The 20,291-nt window shown below is 57.6% G+C and overlaps 1 protein-coding gene and 1 long non-coding RNA gene across 2 annotated transcripts in view; one reads left to right on the forward strand and one right to left on the reverse strand.

Annotated features, from left to right (window-relative positions):
• The window catches only part of GRB10 (growth factor receptor bound protein 10), a 49,615-nt gene extending 30,554 nt beyond the window's left edge, over positions 1 to 19,061 (reverse strand). The window contains exon 1 of the mRNA XM_090287000.1: positions 19,003 to 19,061. The gene's annotated coding sequence lies outside the window, so the exon portion shown is untranslated. The remainder of the gene's footprint in view (positions 1 to 19,002) is intronic.
• LOC150001192 (uncharacterized) lies at positions 980 to 3,432 on the forward strand. Its single transcript, XR_016512993.1, has 2 exons — positions 980 to 1,102; positions 1,783 to 3,432. It is a non-coding gene; the product is annotated as an uncharacterized LOC150001192 (long non-coding RNA).
• Positions 19,062 to 20,291: the final 1,230 nt, after the last annotated feature.

A 20,291-nucleotide genomic window follows, 5' to 3' on the forward strand; every position in this document is an offset into this window, starting at 1 on the left:
CTCAGCAGACAACCGTCTGTCCTGTGGCTGGGCCACATCTCATCAGGTGAAGCCTTAGGAGAACAGATGGACGTCCCCTCAGCAAGAGGAGATTCCGCCTTCGCTCTTCCCTGCACCCCCCCCCCCGTCCCCCGGCCCTCCGGCCTGTGCACCCGCCCTGCAGACTCGGAACTCCACTCCAGAGCCCCGTGAGCCAGTTCCTTAGCACCCCACCCGTGTGTGCCGCGTGCCTGAGTGTGTGTGAGTGTGTAAACGCACATCCTGTTGCCTCTGTCTCTCTGGAGAACATGGCTAATCCGTGGTGAGGGATGGGAGCCAGTTCTGTCCGAGACGTGGGGAGGGCCGGGGAAGGGCCGGCGCTGGGAGCGGGGCCGCGGGCTGGGCTCCACCCTCTCTAAGGCAGGGCTGCTTCCTGCTGGGAGCTTTGGAAAACATTCCTGCGTCCGTACAACCACCGTGCTTCAGCTCGTCGGAGTCGGCTTCTCTCGTGTGTAACCCAATACGTTGTAATAATACTGACTCCTTTCTCTCCACGTTTTCCAGATCTGTCACTTTTTAACAACTTGGTAAATAACAGCTGAGGGCGACGGCGAGGCAGCACAGTGCGGGTCACGCAGTCACTCTCGCTTGTTCCCCTAACGGCCCCATGTGACACCCACTCAGCAAACACGGGGCCCAGGGCTGCTCACGACGGCAAGCCCCTCGGCCTCCCGACGGGGGCGGCTCCGCACTGGCGGGACAGAGAGCTGGCAGAGGTCACTTGCTGGGGGCGGCTGACCCTGGCCCTGACCCAGGGGCCCTGGTTTAGTTTTTTCTGGCTGGGGGTTAGCAACTGCACCCGCTGGGGGGAGGGTGTGAGCAGCGGGTTAGTTACTGTCGGCTCTGTAGTGGAGTCTGGCACACGGCGAACGCTCGGGAAATGTTACTCATTAGCTCTCTTCCATCTGTTCCTGCAGAACAATATAAAGGGTGACCATTAACCTGGCCTGCCAGCAGAGCAACAGCCTAGAGGAATTCAGCCACTTGCCAAGATCTCACGAGCACTAAGTAGCGAACCTTGAATTGGAAAACAAGTTTGGCAGCTACCATGTGAGCTCACCAGGTGTGTGCACTCAATGAATGAGCTCACAGAACTTTCTGGAACACTTTGCCCTCCCTGCCTCTCCCGCTCCCAACACAGACGTCTCCTAAGGTGCAAGGGCACAAAAAGACGGGACGAAATGGAAAGCTACAAACGCCTCCCTGAAGGACGCAGGCGCGCCAACTGCCAGGCAAGGGAGGCTTTGGACAGATGACACGGGGCCCGCAGGAGGACAGTGATGGGGGGCTGCGGACGTGGCTGTGCGGAGGCAATGGAGGCCTGGCCAGTGTGCTGGTTGTGACTCTCTAGGACAGAGGCCCGGTGCAGGGGAGGCTGCAGAAGAGAGGGGGGCAGCCAGAGGGCCGGGGCTGGAAGCCAGGCAGGGAGACCCCGACTTGGACCCAGAGTCCCGCCTCAGGCCCTGCATTTCTGGGGCTGGTGAGGGAAGAAGATGACGTTGCTAGACCTGAGGTTATGAGCAGTCAAATATTAATCCTGTGGCCAGATAGGAAGAGGACAGAAGTGCTGAATTAATCATTAATAATGACCATGGCATTAATATTTAATGTGTCACATGGCAGGACACCGAAGTCAGCAGACAGAGTCCTGGGGGCGGGGGGATGGGAGGGGAGAGGGGTGGGCAGCAATTCAGGACCCTGGAGGAGCAGGAGCCCATGTCCACGGCCCCCTTGTCCCCACAGACTGCGTGGCTTGAGAGGAGTCCTCCTCTGTAAACGGAGGAAGCAGTACCTGCAATGATGAAAATTATGGACCACAGCTACCTGCAGAGAGCCAGCTGCCCAATCGGGACCCGAAAGCCTGGCGTACTGACTGAGGCCTCAGGGTGCTCATCTGACGGAGGAAGGCACACACCATGCTGGGGCTCCCAGCCTGGGCGCGTCGGGAAAGCTCGCGGACGCTGCCCTCCATCGCCCGCACCAGCCGCGTCCTATGCTAGTATTCCGCCGGTAAGTAGGAGTAGCAGCTCCACGTAAGCTCGGTGCCACGGTTCAGCACCCACGCGCCCTCACTCACCCCAGTAACCCCTCAAGGTTTCTAGCTTCAGGGGCCACTTAAGAATCAATACGGGGGAAACAAAGTTCACTGTCATTATGGAATGACCTTCAGGGTGCACCCCCGTGGCCGGGAGGCCAAGGACAGGCCAGCGGAACCCACGTCCATACAGTGGCATTTCGTGCTTCCTTAAACACAGGAGGACACAGAGCAGGCCACCAAGGCCAGCCCTGTCACTGTCCTCCTGCCTCAGGAACCAGACAGGAGGGCAGTTCTGGATGACAGACTGCTTCTGAGAGTAAAAGGTCGTGCTTCCCCCAGGTGGACGTCCTCTTGAGCTGTGTTTTTTCCTTAGCATCTGGGAGAGCCCTGGGCTGAGCTCACCATGCCGGGCAGCACCGTCTCTCATCCGGTCCCTTTGGCGCCTTCTCTCGGCCGCCAGGTCACTCCTGGGCCACCCTCCTCTGCATCTCGCTTTCCAGAAGGCCGAGTAATTGTGAGATTATTCAAAGTAAACATTAAAGGTGAGCTGGGCGCCAGAGCGGAAATGCAACGCCCATCCTCACAGAGTGTCTCAACTCTCCTCGGACGTGGCTTCTCTATAAAACGACTTTACTTTAACACATTTCATTGTGACTGTTAAGCTTGGCCAGGTCTCCTTGATCCCAGGCACTGAGCAGGTCATAACTTTCATAAATCAAATCCCACCACTGTATTGGCATGTTTCAAACTTGCCTATTTTCCATAGTCCTTTGAGAAAAAATAAAACCTTATGAAGAATCTACAATCTCCTACTGTAGGACAAAGTTGAAAATTTCCTGCAGGGCCAATTAGCACTTTATCTTTTTAGGTAATTAAAAGCGCTTATGGTTACCTGATTTTATGTAAACTTTGTTAAATTCTAATGAGGACTCAAAATGGAATCTTCCAAACTGGGATTTTAAAGACTTGACCCCAAAGATGACACTTCTCCACACCCTTTAAGATACTTCTGCTCTAAGACACGACCGAGTGACAGCGCTCCTGCAGACGGTCCACGCGGGATGGACCAACAATCAGCCACTTGTCAAAGCCTTTCTGCACGGTCACAATTGACGGGCACAATCAAATAATCAGGGCGTGAACAAAAAAGACGCTTCTGGAAATGAAAGTGAACCTGACATGTCCGTTCACTGCTCACTGGATGCCGGAACGCGCTCCGTGAGAACGCACCTCCCCGCGGCAGGCATGCCGAAAGCGGAGGGCCACGGTTCTATAACTCACATCTTGCTCCGCACGCATTTGTAAGGATGCATTTACTGCACAAATATAGGTCAAACAGCACGGTGGTAAGTCAAGCTATTCATAGCTACTTTCCTTCCTAGAATAACCCAATCTAAAACGGGCGCCGACTTTTGTCCCAAATATCTGAGCCGCTCATCTGACCTCAAACTCACATGAGCACCTTGCCTCCCGTCGTTCGCAAGTTGAGGCCAGGTTAGCTCTCAAAGGGACGGAGACGCAGGGAGACGGATTCCTGTCTGGCTCATGAGTTACTCAGGGTGACTCCCTGAAACCAAGCCAGGAAGAGCCGGACCCGGGAGGCCCACCGCAGGCCCAGGGGACAGCGAGCGACAGGGATGTAACTCAGAGGTCCCATCTTGCCTCCTTCACTGCACCTGCTGGGTTCATAGACCGTTCAGTGTCTGCTTTAACGGGACGTTAATGACGACACCAGGTCACCAAATGACTTGGGCACCATGTGCTCAGGATACATCTGTACTGTCCTTCCTGCAGGAGCCCATTTCCTCCCATTTTACAACTTATCCGAAGCACAGTCCTACTGGGAGGCGGGCGGGGCAGACTGGCTCACAGAGCTAAACCCCCCAGGGTGACAAGTGGGTCCGAGCAGACAGGGTCCGGTCCCTGAGAAGAGAAGGGATGGCCCTTAGAGGCTGTGGCAGGGCAGGACCAGAGGTCTCTCTCTGCCCCGTTCCCTGTGGTTTCCGAAGTGAGGAGAACACCAGGACTATTTTAGGGTTAACATTAGGTCTTTTGTTATTCAGAACCAACTCCTTCCCACCACACCTGAGCTTATGCTAATGAGGCCCCCAGAAAAACCACAGGATTTGGGGGGGCAGTTGCCAGGGGAACCAACCGAGTGATCAGAGGAACTTTCAGTCCCACCCGCCCAACCTCCTGGGAAGAGACGGGCTGGGGGTGAATCAGTCACTAGTGGCCGATGATTTAATCAGTCGTGGTTATGGGATAAAGTCTCTCTAAAAACCCTACAGAATGGGGTTCAGAGAGCTCCTGGGTTGGTGAACAGGGTCCGGTGCTGGAAGGGTGCTGCCCCCAGGGAGCAGGGAAATACCACACCCTTCCCCACACTGTACCCCGTCCCTCTCCTCCACGGCACTGCTCCCGACTTACACCCTTTTATAATAAACTGCTCACCGAGGGAGCGGACTTCCCCGAGGTGTGGGGGCTGATCCAGCGGATGATCGAACCAGATCCAGGTCCTGACAGAACTGAACAGAACTGCAGGCACCCGGCTGGTGCTGGAGAATCACTCAGTGTGGGGAACCCCCCGCAACACACACATGGCTGGCGTATAGAGTACTCAGTGCGTGCACAGAAGGAAAGGGGGATTTCTGTACAGTTTGGTACCTGGAAATTCCTGAACACATGTGCAAATGCCAAAGCCCTTACACACTTCTCTCTGGGCACGGACTAAGCGTCCAGCCTGCAGAAGGATTTTAGACCCAGATCATGTTCGGCTGCCAAGCTATTTTTGTTGACCTCTGAGCAAGTAAAACCTTCTACAAATATAACTCAGCAGCCCACTGACATACCTTTCTGGCACACCAATCAATCTTCCGTTCTCACGTACCCAGTGACATCGGTGTAACTTTTCATGCTTGGACATAAGGCAGCAACAGAAAGGTGGGCCTGTTAATATTCAGAAACTACGGATCTTTAATAATCAGACCAGAAAGACGGAAGCTGGGTTTTCTTTCTTTAAACCATTTAAAAAAATAAAAGCAGGTATATACCGACCCTCCACCCCCCCAAAAATTAGACGCTGAGACTCAAAGAGGTGTCTGCACACCCGTGCTCCCAGCAGCATCAGTTCCATGTCGACTGGCCAAGGGGCGCACGCAGCCCGACTGTCTATCAAGGAAGGAGGAGGTGAAACGTGGTCCGTCCTGACGACGGGGTAGCAGTCGTTCTCAAACAGCGAGGGTTCCCGACACGGGCTGCCACGCGGACGGGCCTGGAGGACATCACGTGCTGGAGTAGCTGAGCTCACAGACTCACAGACACTGGGAGGACAAGGGAGGGGTCTGGGGCCAGGGCCGGGGGCGGTGGGAGGAGCTGTTTCCTGGGGGCCGCGTTTCAGTTGGGCACGGTGACAGGAGGTTTGGGGCTGGATGAGGGGTGACAGCTGCAGGACCATGTGAGCTGACTGCATGTCACTGAACTGTGGACCTAAAACTAGCCACGACGGTACATTTGGTGTTTGGCACGCTTTACCACAGTTTAAAAAATACTAATCGGGAGTGAAGACATTTTTCAAGTTGGCGTGTTGAATAGTCTTCACATGCGGTCATTTAAGAAAGGTGTCTGGCTACTCTGCTCGGGGCACCTTTAAGGGACCCTCTACCCTCTACTGGCCTGAGCAGGAGCAACGCCACGTGCTGGGACCTCCCCTCCCAGGGAGCCCACTCACACTCCCTGCCCCTGGCCTCCAGCTCCACCCTCCATCACCCCTGCTCCTCCACCACCAGAGCCAGGGACATGCTAGGACGTGGCTCCTATGAGCCCACCCAGGGGTGCGTCCTGGGGGCCAGGGTGGGTGCAGCAGAAACGTGGCCCCGGGTGACTGGAGGGGTCAGGGATTTAGTTGTGGAGAAGAGTCAAGAGTCACTTCAAGCAGAGGAACGTTCCATCTCAGGGAAGGGTGTCAGGACAGTCAGGAGGCATTTGAGATTTGGGGACACCCCAGGCCTGGGGGTGAAGGGCCGCGGGGCACCCCTGGGGCTGGCTCCTCAGGTGACACCCAGACAGACAGGCTTGGAAGGCCCAGGGCCGGCCACTCGTTGCCTGAAGCTTCACTAAATGTGGATTCCTGTTCTACCCGGTGTCAGTGCTCAGGACAGATGCGTACGCTTGGCCCTCAGTCCTCCGGCCCACGACAGGCGTGTTCAAACCTTAGGGCAGGCACTGATCTCAGGCTGCCGCTCACAAAGCCTGGCCACCAGCAGGCCTCTGTCCAGGCACACGGCTGTGCCCGCAACGCTCACGACCCTGCCAGAGCGGCCCGCGGCCCAGGTGGGGACGGGCCCCCCAGGGAGGGGGGCACGGCCGGGGCTCAGGAAAGTGCTGCACGCAGAGGGCAGGGGCGTCAGGAGGCCAGGTCAGGTCTCGGAGTCAAACGCAGACACCCGGTAGCCAGACAGGTCTCCCTCGACCGCAGCGCAAACAGCGCAGGTGTGAGATAATGATTAATCGCTCTGGACTTTGATTCCGTGAGATTTGCTGTGTAAATCTATGTTTTCAAGAGCTATGGAATGATCCTAGCCAACATAAATGACTAGTCAGGAGAGCTGCTCCACCTCACTCAGGGACTCTCATCATTGAAACCCAAGAATGGGCTCCTGACGGGCGGGGAGCGTCGCCTACAAAGGAGTGTCCATTTTCCCTCTTTCCTGACTTTTTTCCGGCCACAGGCTTGCAGGAAACGAAGCCTCATTCCGGTCCCCTGAGGCCTGGATTCTGCACCGGAGCCGACCCAGCACGGGGCCTGAGCTCCGCACGACCCAGCCTCAGTCGGTCCTGTTCGAAGACAGTTCCGGGGGGAAAAGAGCAGAAACGTGCTCACAAAGTAACGCTCCAAGGGGGCAAACGATGAGGGGTGCTTCTTCTCAGACTTCTGATTCCGGCTCCCGGGCCTTCTATGACATCACGCATCAGGCCGGAGCCCGGGCACAGGAAACCGAGCAAAGAGCTTGTCATTCTGGAAGGTTCTCGTTCTCCATCCACCCTACACGGATTAGTCCAAGAGCATGGGGTCTAAAGAGGAAAAATCCAGGTCCCAGCCCAGAAGCGTCATTTGCGTGCACTGCGTTCTCAAAGGGGAACTTTCTAGAAGGCAAGCTAGACCCCTGGGCCTCCTCATGATCCCACTCAAGGTTAGACACCCCGGGACTTCATTCCGAAAGTGGGAAACCCATGGAAGCAGCCCCCATTTTTCTCCACCCAGCAACTGTCTGCTGAGCACCAGGAAGACACGTGACACCGTCCCAGGCCCTGGAAGGACAGACGCCCACGCCGTAGGCAACCGCTCCGCAAAGGAGGACAGTGCTCAATATCAAGTCGCAAGGAAGGATCTGAAACGTCTCTCCTGCGTCTGGAAAAATAATTCTCTGCTCCAGTTCGGGAGGGGGGACGAAGCGGGTGGAGGCACATCCTGTAGGAAAGAGAGGGGGCCTCTCCCGGAAAAGGGCCACGTCAGCCAGGAGGAAGGGACCCCAAGACCGAGGCTCCTGCGAGGGGTCCGCAGGCAGACACAGAGAGCCTGGGTGGAGTGAAGGCGGGGCTGCACCCAGAGTGTCTCCCCGAGGGAGGCCACGCTGGTCACGCTCACCCCTCGGCAGACAGAGCAATCCTCAAACCAGAGCTCTGTTTACAGGCATGGCCGGCGAGGAGAACACTCGGCCCTCAGAAGGGCCCGATGCACAGGCTTCAGCACAGGGGAAGTCACTCCAGGAGAACGTTCCAGGCAGTTCCAAGAAATGGCACAGCTCCCAGAAACGAAATGCCCAGGAGAGAGGGGCTGGCTTTCCAGGATGTGGATGAAAACAGGGTTTCACAGGAAAGATGGGCCGCGGGGGCGGGGGCCGGGGGTCTCCGTGTCCTGTGCCTCTGGAGCCCCTCGGACGGGCAGGGTCCCCAGCGGGGAGGGGGGGGTGCTTGTTGGTGAAACCTGGCTCCTGAGATTCACCTGGATTCATTCTGAATCCACATCTTTGCAGTCCAGTCGGAAAATGGACAAAGCCTGTAACTGAGGGCTCCTTATTCTTCCAATTATTTTTCCATTAAGAGAAATGATAGCATGTGTACGTACACATGGTACCTTCTGGGTCAGGGTCCGGGGAAGGGGTGCTCACAGGACCCTCCGAATCTGGGGGAGCAGACACAGAGGGCGGGGTTCCACGGGCCGGGGTCGGGGGCTGGGGGGGGGGAGTGCCTGTCTGGCTTTTGTTCTCTGCAGATACAACACTGCATTTATTAATGAGGGGGAACAACAGCTGCATGTCCTTTTTTATTTTTTATCCTCACCCGAGGGCATTTTTTCCCATAGCTTTTAGAGAGAGAGAGAAAGGGATGGAGAAAGGGAGAGGGAGGGGAGAAGAGAGAGAGCCAGAGACATTGATTGGTTGCCTTCTTGTCTCTGCTCCAACTGGGGATTGAACCTGTAACCCAGGCTTGTGCCAGGACTGGGTCTCGAACCTGAGACCTTTGGTCCACGAGATGATGCTCAAACCCACGGAGCCACCCGGCCCGGGCAGTAGCCTCCATTTCTGGAGCATCGCCAGTGCCAGGCCCGGTGCCAGGCGCACCCCATAGCTCGAGCTGCCTCTCACCTTGTTAGCAAACCAGCCAAGTGGGCATTTTATAGGTTTCCAGGGAAGAGACTGAGGTACAGCCACTCAGCCACCAAGCCACAGGGCGGAGGAGACGCAGGCCCAGGGCTGCCCCATCCCACAGGGGCCATGCCGCTTCCTCCCTGCGTCTTAGCTTTACTTTTCTTTATTTTTCCTCACTAAACCCGAGTGTCCGGGGGGCTGGCAGCACGTGTTCTTCTGCCTTTGCCCCAGGACCTAACGTCCCACCCGGCACACAGTAGGTGCTCAGTTAATGTCGGCTGAGTGTGTAGAAAATGGAGCTACCAGCCTCCATCAATCAAGCTGTAGAATTTTCCAAAAAGTCAGACAGCCAGGCTGCTGAGTCGTCAATCCCGCAGCTCCTTGGAAAAAGCCCCGCCAGGCAGGTTACACGCGGGCCACGGGCTGAACCAACGCCAGACTGTCTGCTTCCAACAAGGGGTGGCTGGGGTCCAGGAAGGGGGCAGGCTCCCGGGCACGGCGGCTCCATGCAGGAAGCGCTCCCTAGCAGGCCAGCCCTGTGCCCGGGAGCCCGCCCGACCACGCAGGCCTTCCAGCCGTGCTGAGGTGGCAGGGTCCGGAGAAGGGGCCTGGGCGGTCTCTAGCTTGCAGCCCCCCCATCCCCGCCCCCTGGGCACCTCCGCTGTGAGCACGCCCCCTCCCCCGTCGGCACCCTCCCCCAGCCAGCCCAGCCCTGCAGGACGCGCTGGGGCCCCACAGAGCAGAAGGCAGCTCCCACACCCCTGCCCCTCCTCTCCCAGGGGCGTCGTCCACGGGAGGGAAACCGGTTGCCCGGCCTTCGCACGGAGAGCAGTCTCTCCGCACACCGAGGCCTCCAGTGCCAAGCTCCCAGCGGGGCTCACCTGGGAACAGGGGCTTGCGGCACCTGGAAGGGTGTGCGCTCCGCCCCAGGAAGGATTTCTGTTCCAGGTGGAAGGTTTGGAAGTAAGGGCATGCGTGTGACAAGCCACGGGCGCACAGCTCACCCCCCCGAGAAGCACAGACACTCGGCCCCCGGCTCCCATCTCCTGTCGCAGGCACCCTTGCCGGCTGCGCCCAGCACACAGGAGCCAGTCCGGGCGGGCGATGCAGAGAGAGGTGTGCTGGGGTGGGGAGGAGCAGGACCACCGCATTCGCTGGGCACCTCCCAGCCCCCCGTACCACGTCCAGTTCACAGATTAAAGAGCCAGGGCTCGGGGAGGGTGAGACACACACCCACCCTCACGCTGCGACGCCTGCCCCGGGGTGGCTACGGAAGCCAGCATCCTTTTAGTTTTACCCCAAAATTAAACACATGAACACGATCTCAAGGAACGCAGCGACAAACTGGAAAGACAGACGTGAGCTGGCACAGGGTGGCAAGTTTTGGGGAGACAGGAAGGCCACAGGAGCGCTCCCGGGAGGACGCAGGAGGAGTGCGGAGGGGTGTGTGCAGAAGTAGCGGGAGGCGCCTCTGCTGGGGTGCCCGCCGACCACGGCGGCAGGGAAGGATGGGCTTCAGCAGCACGGACGGCCCTGACCAGCCCGTCATCCGCGCACCCGCTGCCCAGGGGACGCAGAGGGAAGCCTCACCCACGGACCAGGAGGACCCAACCAAGGGCCTGGGAAACTCAGTGGCGTTCCCATGCTGTATTTTAGCAAAAAGAACTGGCAGCCACGAAGCACGGATGGGAAGGGCCATCGGAGGGAAAGCACAGGGGGACTGGTGTCCCTGAGAGACGCCGTTTGCTCCAAGGTCAGCAGGCGCCCTCTTGCCCAGACCTGGTGGCTGGGGGTCCCTCTGCCACCTGCCGAGGCAGGAGCATTTGTCATGCAAGGTGCTTCCAGCCCCTGACACTCCAGCAGGGGATGACCTCACTGGGTGACTTTTGTTACCCTCAACTGAGGACGTGCTTACTGATTTTAGGGAGAGGGGATGGGAGGGAGGAGGAGGGGGAGAGACACGGGGATCTGCTGCCCCTCGCACATGTCCCAACTGGGGATCAAACCTGCGACCTTCCAGGACAACACCCCAACCGCCTGAGCCACCGGACAAGACTGGGGTGATTTTTTGATCCCTTCAGCAGAGACCCGCTGAGGTGAAAAGATGACCATGCTGTGTCCCCACTTCCTCCGGTCCCCGTCCCCCGCTTGGAAAGGTCAGCACTGTTAGCGACGCCTTTCTTGGTCAGAGCTAAATCCAGACACGGTGGGTGTCGGTTACCGGGCACTGGCATGTGCTAAGGGGAAGAGCAGAGGACAGCGGAGCCACCGGGCCAGCTCCTGGCCCCAAGGCCGGTGCCGGGTGACTGAACTCCGCAGACACGTCTGCCCCTCGGAGGGAGGCTGACGGACTCACTGGACAAGTGTCCATCGTGCCTGCCCGCGGGTGGGGACCCACAGGTTCTGAGAACCTGCCTGGCAGTAAGATGATCGCACAGCGGGGTATGTGGCATGCGCCGTGCGGCCGAACGGGACACATGCGGCCTCGTTCATTCCATCCGAGGGCAGCTGCACGTTCTGTCCTGAAGGACGCAGGCGCATGTTTCCGTCCTCACGATCTCCAGCTTGGGACCTTCCTCCAGGGACAGAGTTTAATGTGACGTAAGAGCCGCCGCTCGTTCCTGAAAAGTAGTTATACCTGCCGGGGCTGGCCCATCGTGGCTTCAACGAGGAATCAAACGCAGGCAAATGTGCAGGGTTTGGTTTTAGGAGCCCGCGTATTCTGACTTCCTCCCTAAGGAAAACATCCCCTTCACCCCGGATTTGCACAGTGAATTTTATCTAGACCGTGCCCTGGTGTTTCTAGAAGGCACTGAGTCTTCCGTGGACAAAAAGGCCCGGATGTCATAGGGCCAATCAATTAAAGCTGACTCGCCGCCCTCTGCTCTGTCCCCGGGCTTGGTGTGGCCCAGACAAGCAACAGATGTCTGCTGAATGAATGAATGAGTGAACACAGGACTAAAACAGAAGAAAGAACCCTGCAGAGCGAGAGGGTGGAAAGCCCACATGCCCGAAAGGCAGGCGTCGTGGGGGTAAGGCCCTCATGGACCGCAAGCGTCCCAACAGCTCGGGGAAACACAAACACAGCAAGTCCAACCATCCCCTGAAAGGGCAGCGGCGGCCGAAGGGCTGGGACTCAAGAAGCTCCTCAGGTGACAACGGGTGTCTCAGTCCTGCTCCCTAGGAGGACTGGCGAGGCCTGGTCCCTGGCTTGCCTAACACTGGGAAGACAGCGAGCGGGTGTCCCAGCACCCATTTTGTCCCCACCTTCCTTATAAGGACACAGGATCTTCCACATGGAAAGGAAGCCACGGTCCAGGACCGGGGCAGTGACCACGGGGGTCTGATCTACTTGGCTGCTTCCAAGGACAAGAGAAACTCGGTCCCGGCAGCCGAAACTTCAGTGTGAGCCGCCGCAGTGTGTGAGGAGTCAAGAGGAAGGGAAGTGTTCGTGGGCCTGGGAAGGACCAAGGGCAAATCCAGAGGCAGAGGCTGAAGCCTCGGCCCGTGTTCAAACCCACCCCTCACTGGGCACGGGCTCTGACCTCTCTGCCTCAGTCCTCCCCGACCCTCCAAAGACTGCCCCCCTCAAAGGACAGTCAGGGGGATTCAGTGGATTAAAGCGGAAGCTCGAGTTCTTCCCAGGTTAAGAAATCACGACGGATCTTACTAACAGTGACAACGGCCTGATTAAACTGATGTCCCAAAAGAGTCGCTAGGGACGTGGGCCATGCGTGTCCTGAACGCAGGTGCGGACTGTATTCCTTGAGGCAGAGAGAGACGTGGCTCCAGTTAATTTGTGCGAAAACAATGACAGGTGATTTTTTTTCTCCTGGCTTTTTTTTGCATCTCAACCCAATAAACAGAGTTTAGGCGTGGGATCAGGGGGGAATAAGTCAGAATCATCCACAGGTTTGCACTGCTATCCAACCGGAGGCCAAGGTTCATTCCTCCCCAGGATTTTGTTGAGCATTTCAGAGAAAGAGCATTACCTTCGGAAGACAGCACCGCTTCACTGTCAGGAAAGGGCACTAAGAAAATAAAAGAGGGGCGTGTGTGTGAGAGGCGTGGGTAGAACGCCGACAGCATTCTCACGGATGACGCAGTGGGAGACGCGGGCCCCAGAAGGACCACGGCGTGAGGGCAGGGCAAGGCTGAGGACCCACAGCTGCCTCTCCACTGGCTCCACATCCTCCGTCACCCCAAAGCTCCTGGCGCCCCACAGACGGCGCCGTGGGAAGGGAAGGCCTTTGTTAGCTGGCCTTCATGTCTGCTCCCCTGGAAGTATCGGGACGTCCCACGGGCGGTGGCGGTGGCGGGGGGCAGGCCTTTCTGAGACCCGGACGTGCGTTCACGGCACGTGAGCTCAGGAATTCATTAAACAATCACCTATTAAACCCAGCTGTGCACAAGGCAGCGGAGCAGAACCCTCGAGGTGAGTGAGCCACGGCTCTTACCCTCAAGCAATGTGTGACCCTCCTGGGAAAGGGGGGAACTGTGACCCACACGGGGACACTTGCAGGTGACTAACACGCACAGTCACACGCTAGGTGTTGCCTCTCCATCATCTCAGAATGGGAGGCCGGGAGGACGTGGCCTCGCCCTTCCCCGCTGGGTGACCTCTCTGAGAGCCTCAGGGTCCCTCTCTAGCTCTGAGGACTGAGAAGCACGGGGACAGGCAGGAGCTTCAGCGCAGGCCTCCAGCGGCGGCGGCCACCCCTGTTTTTCGCGGCAGGTATGCGAGGTGGGCACACATGAAGGAAGGATCTAGGCTGTGCGCGGTCCCTCACGGGCCACGGCCGCAGGGCCCTGCCAGGAAGGCAGAGGGACGGGAAAGAAGCCGGCCCCCAGCCCGGCCACCGCCAGCACCTGAGGACATTCAGAATGGCTCCCGGAAGGGACGAACCAAACAAAACCATGGTCCTCTATCTCCTTCTCCGTCTCCATGGACAAACATTCTCGTCCCATTACAGTCTTTTCTTCCTACTTGACAGACAGACCCCCCAAGGAGACGCCGGGGCTTCAGAGAGAGTCCCGTGCGGCTGTGGGCCCTGCGCGGACACTGGCACAGGCGAGGGAAGCAGCGCCCGAGCAGCCCCGCACATCACGGCTGCAGCCGGTGACCAACGCTCCTGGCTTCGAGAAGACCACGAAGCAACTGAAGCCAGGATGGAGCTGGGACGCGCTGGGCAGGACCGTGGGAGGCAGGGGCTGGCAGGTGTCCCCGCTGCAGGGAGCGCGTGCTGCTGGGGGGTGTCTGCTTCTGAGCCAGGCGGGTGATGCTCCGTGAGATACGGTCACGGTGAAATGTGTGTGCAGGCGACAGGCGATGTGTCCGCTGGGCCTGGGCCCTCGCCCAGCTCCCGGGGGCCCCTTTGCAGCGGTGACAGCTCAGCATCAGTGGGAAGCAGCAACAGCCCTCGGGAGCAACTGGTTTAAAAATCCCGCTTCTCCACAGCTTCCCGTCTCAGAAACGGTGTCAAGAAAGAGCTCCACAGAATGACCCTGCGCTTCAGCAGCGCCGGCCCCAAGCTCAGAGACACAAAGGAATCGGAAGCAGAGATGCGGACAGGTCCCTGCACCCCGGGCCCATGGTGGCATTATTCACAGCAGCAGAGGGGCCGCGCAATGGGTAAACAGACGTGGTCTCCACGTGCGAGGGAAGACGACTCGGCCATAAAAGGAGTGAGAGCCTGACACAGGCTCGGGACACAGAACCGGGAGAACACCAGGCTGGTGAAACAAGCCGGGCACGGAAGGCCGCGCATCGTACGATCCCACTGCCATGTGGTAACTGACCAGAACGGGCGGATGCAGAGTCAGACAGAGCAGACCAGAGGTCAGCAGGCGCTGAGGCGACTGCCTGGGGGCGCAGCGCTCCTGTCTAGGGTGATAAAAAGGGACCGAAGACAGAGAGGGGCGCGAGTCTCCCCACCGTGCAGATGTAACGCACGCCACCGAATGGCACGCTTCACATGGTCCATTTCCCGGGAAGTATATTTTTACCACCAGAAAAATACTTTTAAGAACTCTCTGGAGCAACCGTAGCTCTTACAAAGCTACCGCCTCTGGGAGGAGAAGGCGTCCGTTCCTTCCCCCGCGTGCTGCTAGGAACCGCACGGGGCGTTTTCAGCAGCTGCCACAGAAAACTAAGCTGCTTAGGAGGCTGGGCTCAGAAAAATGGGGGCAGTGAATCCTCTTTGCCAGCCGGGAGGACCGGGTCAAGGAAAGTCACAGGGAATCTTTTCTTCTAAACAGCAGGACCTTTGCAAAGAGCCTGCTACCTCTCCATCCAGGGTGTCCAACAAACCTAGGGCCTGTCATCAGAGGACTTGACGGTGCTTGAAAATTAAGGAACGGCAGCCCCGGACCTTGGTCAAATCCCACCGGGTGTCCCGCGTGTCCGGTTAAGAAGGCCCTGAGCACTGAACTTTGTGTTGGGCACAGAATGGTAAGAAAAGGTGCAGTGACCCAGGATGAGGGAACCCAAGTCCACCTACTGCAGACGCCCAGGGCGACGAGGACGCCAGAGTGACTGGCGTGGGGCACGTGGACAGCCCGGAAGGACGGCTCCTGTGTTCTCGCTGCGCTCCACGTCCTCTGGCTCTGCGTCTTCCTCCCTCCCTGCTGCCCACCTCGGGCCACGTCGGGTCTCTCTGCTGCCTCCATAGCTTCGCCTTTTCCAGAACGTCTCCGAGCTGGAGCCATGCCACCGGGAGCCTTTCCAGACTGGCTGCTTTCCCTCAGTCACATGCACGGAAGGTTCCCTCGTGTCTTTCCACGGATTCAAAGCTCAGTTCTTCTTAGCGCCGGGTCACACTGCGTTGTCCTGATGGGCCTCGTTTATTTACCTCCTCACCTACAGAGGGGCGTCTTGCTTGCTTCCAAGATTTGGCCACTCTGAGCACGGCTGCTATAAACACCCTTGGGCGGGTTTTCGGGCAGACATAAGTTTTCAGCTCCTCTGGGTAGTAAGTACCAAGAAGTATGAGTGCCGGAGCGTATGGTGAGACTATGTTTACTTTTGTAAGGAGCTGCCCGACGGTCTCCCAATGGCGGCACCACGTGGCGTTCCCGCAGCAACGAATGGGGGTTCCTGTCGCCCCCCGTCCTCGTCGGCACTGGGCGTTGCAATTTTGTTGGTATATTTTTGCAATACATCGTCCATTTCCCTCCTATTTTCATATTTATTGGCCTGACGTTGTTCACGGTTTCCTCCTTTGCAAGGTTCCGAGGTTTGCCGTCTTGGGAGATTTCACAAAAAGCGGGCTTTTGAGTTTGTTCCTGTCTATTGATACGGCCTTCCTTATGTCCTTCATTTCTGATGTTAATTTTTATAATTCTTCCCCTGTTTCTTAGAGTTATTCAATTTTTAGTCTTCTAATTTCAACTTTTCTTCCTTTACAGGACGAGACATCGAGTCTTGAGTACCCTTTGAAGAGCACTATACAACTTCCGACCCGCAGCCCGTCCGTCCTTCATTCTCCTCTAAGCAACTGCTGTCTCCCAGGGGCGAGGGAGGGTGTGTGTTCACGTTTCTGTTGGCTTCTTCGGCCTTTCTCTGTCGACTTCTGATTAAATCGCACTGGGTGAAAGACCGTGGCTTGCATGGAACAGATTGCTTAAAATTTAGCGCGACTTTCCATATATGGTCACCTTTTTAAAAACTTACCCAGATTTCAGAAAAAAAGTCAAGCGTCTGTGTATGTTGGCTGCGGGTTCTATATATTTCTATCATCTGAAGCTTGTTAATACCGTTCTGGAGACCCTTGGAATTACTCCTAGTACCTTATTTTCTATTTTCTGTTTGACATCCCTTTTTCTTTTTTCCACATCTTATTTTTCTTCCTTTTCTACTTGATGTTGGTTGTTTTTATTAAATATAAATTCCCTTCTATTTTTTTTTCCTGCTGGGTTTGAAACTATAGATGTTATACATACTCTTTTAGTAATTACAGTCAATATTTTAGTTACACACTATATTTTAAAGTACATAACTAAGCATACTTTTTCCCAACGTGGTCTCAAGTTACTCCACATTCTGCTTCTCCCCGGGGGCCCTGCTGAGCCTGAACGACTCACTGAGCAAACTTACTCTCTAAAGATACACACAGACTCCCAACGTCTAATTATCCAAAGTTCTAGCTGAACCTTGTTTTAATAATCCACGTGGAATTAAACTCTGACACCCACTCCTTCACGGCCCACTTCTGCTTCTCGTCCTGAAGCGTGACTTCTGATAATCCTGGGAGTAGGGACGGCTAGTAACCGATTTTCTCACTCTTGGTCCAAACACACACACACACACACACACACACACACACACACACACACAAAAAAAAAAAAAACACAAACAAAAAAAACCCTTTATTTTTACTTTCAGTGGCTGTTGTTATACAATTGGAGACGGAGCTCTTTTCCTCTCTGCCCTTTGAGCACCCCGCACGCACTCTGCCCAAGTCCCCACTCCGCCCAGAGGCTGTGCAGTGTTGGAAAGTCTGGTTTTTCCCTTCGGGGTGCCCCCACGTCTCCAGTTTTCTGGAACCGTGCAATGAGCTTCCCGAGGGGAGTCCGCCTTCATTTTTCCTGCTAGTTCTTTGAGTGCAGGGTGGGGACAGGGCCTCTTCAGTCCTGGCCGGCTCTCAGCAGCAGCCCTTCCAGAACCCCCCACCCCCCACCCCCCCACCCCCCCCCGCGCCCTGCGGCCTCCTCGCCAAGAGCTGTCCACGTGTCTGCCCAGGGGCCTCTCTGCGGTGGAGGGAGGAGGCTCTGGCTCGTTACTTCTCCTCAGCCCTAATTTTTAAAATGCCCGTAACCACACAGTTCGGCTCCTAAACCTCTAAGGAGCTTTCTCTCGCCCACTGCGTTTCTAGGCTCTCGCCCTCTTGTACAGGCGTGACCTGTCAGCAGCGTCCCCGAGACTTACCTTCACGGCAAAGGTCCACTGGCATCTGCGGCCCCTGCTGGCTGACCTTTCCGGGAGGGGGAGGCCCCACGTGCTGGGGGAGGGTGGCCTGGCCTTGCCGTGCACATGGAGTAGGGGGCAGTGGGGCCGGAGCTGGGGGGGGGTCAGCCTGGCAGCACCCCAGCCCCCACCGACGGCAGTGACCTGGGCTCCGCACGCTCCCTGGGGCCCTGACTGCCAGCCATCGGCGCTGCTTTGGGACCTGCTCTGTGCAAGCGTCTGGCCTTCGTCTGAGCCAGGCCATGCCACGGCGCTCCTGTGCCGTGGGCCATGTGTGTAGAACTCGTGAGGACTGGAGGGAAAGAGTTTAACGCCGTGTGTGTGTCTAACAGCACGAACTCCCCGGGAAGGCAGGTTCAATGTGGAGACACGTGCGTTCACCCCCGGGCCCTGCTTGGGTGCTGGGACCTGTCAGACGCCCGCATCGACCAGCTGCTGGGTGACCCTCACCAGGCAGCAGTGAGCTCTCGTCCCCACGGAGCCCGGCCCCCTTCTGCGCCACAGACACCTCCTGCCAGTGTGACCTGAGCAGAGGTGCTGTCCCCGCAGCATCCGAATGCCCAACGTCAAGACCCAGTAGAAGAGGGAAGCGGTACGAAGCTCTTCCGGGAGGGTTTTCCCAGCTCTCCGATTAAAGTATGAATGTAGATTTCACGTGGACGTCCACACCAGAACTAAGGGCGTTTTCAGGGGAACTGTCACGCATCACGAGTTTCCGAACTTTCAGGCCAGCCCTGTGCCCGCTGCGTCCTCACACCTGCGGGTCCGCTCAAGGGTGACCCTGAAACTGCGCTCCATGCAGGACGCCCCGGCGGCTGCGCCCAGAGCACCGGCTCAGCCCCCGGGGACAGCCCCCGACTCGGGCCCCGCTCCCCGCTGCTGTTTTCCCGAAACGCCACCCTCTTTCCCATTAAGCACCTTTGAAAAACCTACTCATTTTAGTTCCCAGCAGGCCCGTCCTTCCACTTCTGGGCCTTCAACTTCCCAACAGCCCAGAGCGCCGGGCTCGCTCGCGGGTCCCGTTCCGTTGCGCGGCCACCGCGGCCACCGTGGCTCCCTTCCCGCCTCCCGTCCCCAACCCCTCACCTCCTGGCCCCAGACCCGACTCTAAGTTCTGCTCCCCAAAGTGGGTTCACTGGAAGGACACACGTGAAGATTCCACACCAGGTGTGTTCCTGGGTCTTAGAATTCGGTCTCCTTCGAGGGGAAGGAGGTTAGAACCTTGTCACACCGACAAGAAGAACAAAGTCAGAGCACACGAGGTCCTGGCACCCTCGCCTGTGCGGGCGCGGGCGCAGGCGTGTCCTTACCGTGGGGATGCGCGGGTCGGCCAGGCTGGGCTGGAGCGCTGGGGGCCGCCGGGGCTGCTGCACCGCATGCTGCTGACGCCGCAGCCGTCGCTGCCACCGCCGCTGTCGCCGCCGCCGCCACCGGCGGCTGCTCCTCCTGGTCCTGGGGAGACGGGCAGGGGACGGTGAGAGGACGCACGCACGGCCCAGGCCCGCAGTCCCACTTCTCCGCCCCGCCTCCTCCGGCCCCCGCTGCCTTTCTGCGGCTCCGCTTTTTTCACTTTCCAGGGACAGTTGTTTCAAGTTCGCCATACAGGGACGTTCCTCGTGCGCAAGTGCACGCTGCTTGGTGAGGGGGCGCGCAAAGTCACGCCTGCTCTCTGGGCGTCATTGCTTTCTCGGAATGGCAGCCCAAGGAGCACTGTTGTCAACGGCCGGACTTTAGCACCGGGTATACATAACTAGCATTCCACGGGGCGCGTGCATTTTCTGGGACAATTACCGGTCCCCAAGCCGCAGGCAGTCCGGCACCCCATACCCAACATGGAGGCTGTTTCCTCATTGTCCCCCCATGCCCCCAGTCGTGCAGAAACCTAAGGACTCAGAGGCACTGTTCACACATCAGGGCAAGGACGAAACTTTCAGGCAGAAGTCCTCACAGCGAAGTGACGACCCACCGCTCAGCGAGAGCACAGGGTTGTAACCAAGCCAGCGAAAGACGCATCGGACATAAGAAAACAAAGCAGGCCTCTTCACACTGGCGACACATTAGCAATAATCAACTGGGGCAGGGAAAAACCAATTTTCCCTCACAGATTGAAGAAATCCTTGGCATTTTCATAACGCACGCTGAAGCTGCATAACTAGAGAGGTTTTACTCCTCGGTCAAAAATATAAGATGCACAAAGAAAATCTACCGTTAATATCAATAAAACACGTGAGGACAAAATGGGGGTGACACGCTAAGCCCGCCGAGCTCAGGGGAGGCCTGCGGGGAGGCCTCACACACTCAGAGATGGAAGTCGCCCCACAGGACGATCTGGTCCTACACACTCCTGGCCAGACATGAGTCATGGTGGGCAGTCACGTCCTGGCCTGTGGCTTCCCTGACAAAGGTCAGGCTTCACGTAACTGAGCCTGTGCGCTGTCTCTGCGCATCTAAGATAAGGCGCCTCTGGAATGTCCGAGGAATCCCCTCCAGGCCTCTCAGGGCAGCGCCTCTGGCACCAGAACAGGAGACCCCAGGGCCCCTCCTGTTACCTGCCTCCTGAATGCCCCCTCCCTGAGCTGCAAACGCGAACTCTCCTGTA

Source organism: Furipterus horrens, unplaced genomic scaffold, assembly GCF_987537825.1.
Source record: "Furipterus horrens unplaced genomic scaffold, mFurHor1.1.pri manual_scaffold_9, whole genome shotgun sequence".
NCBI lineage: Eukaryota > Metazoa > Chordata > Mammalia > Chiroptera > Furipteridae > Furipterus > Furipterus horrens.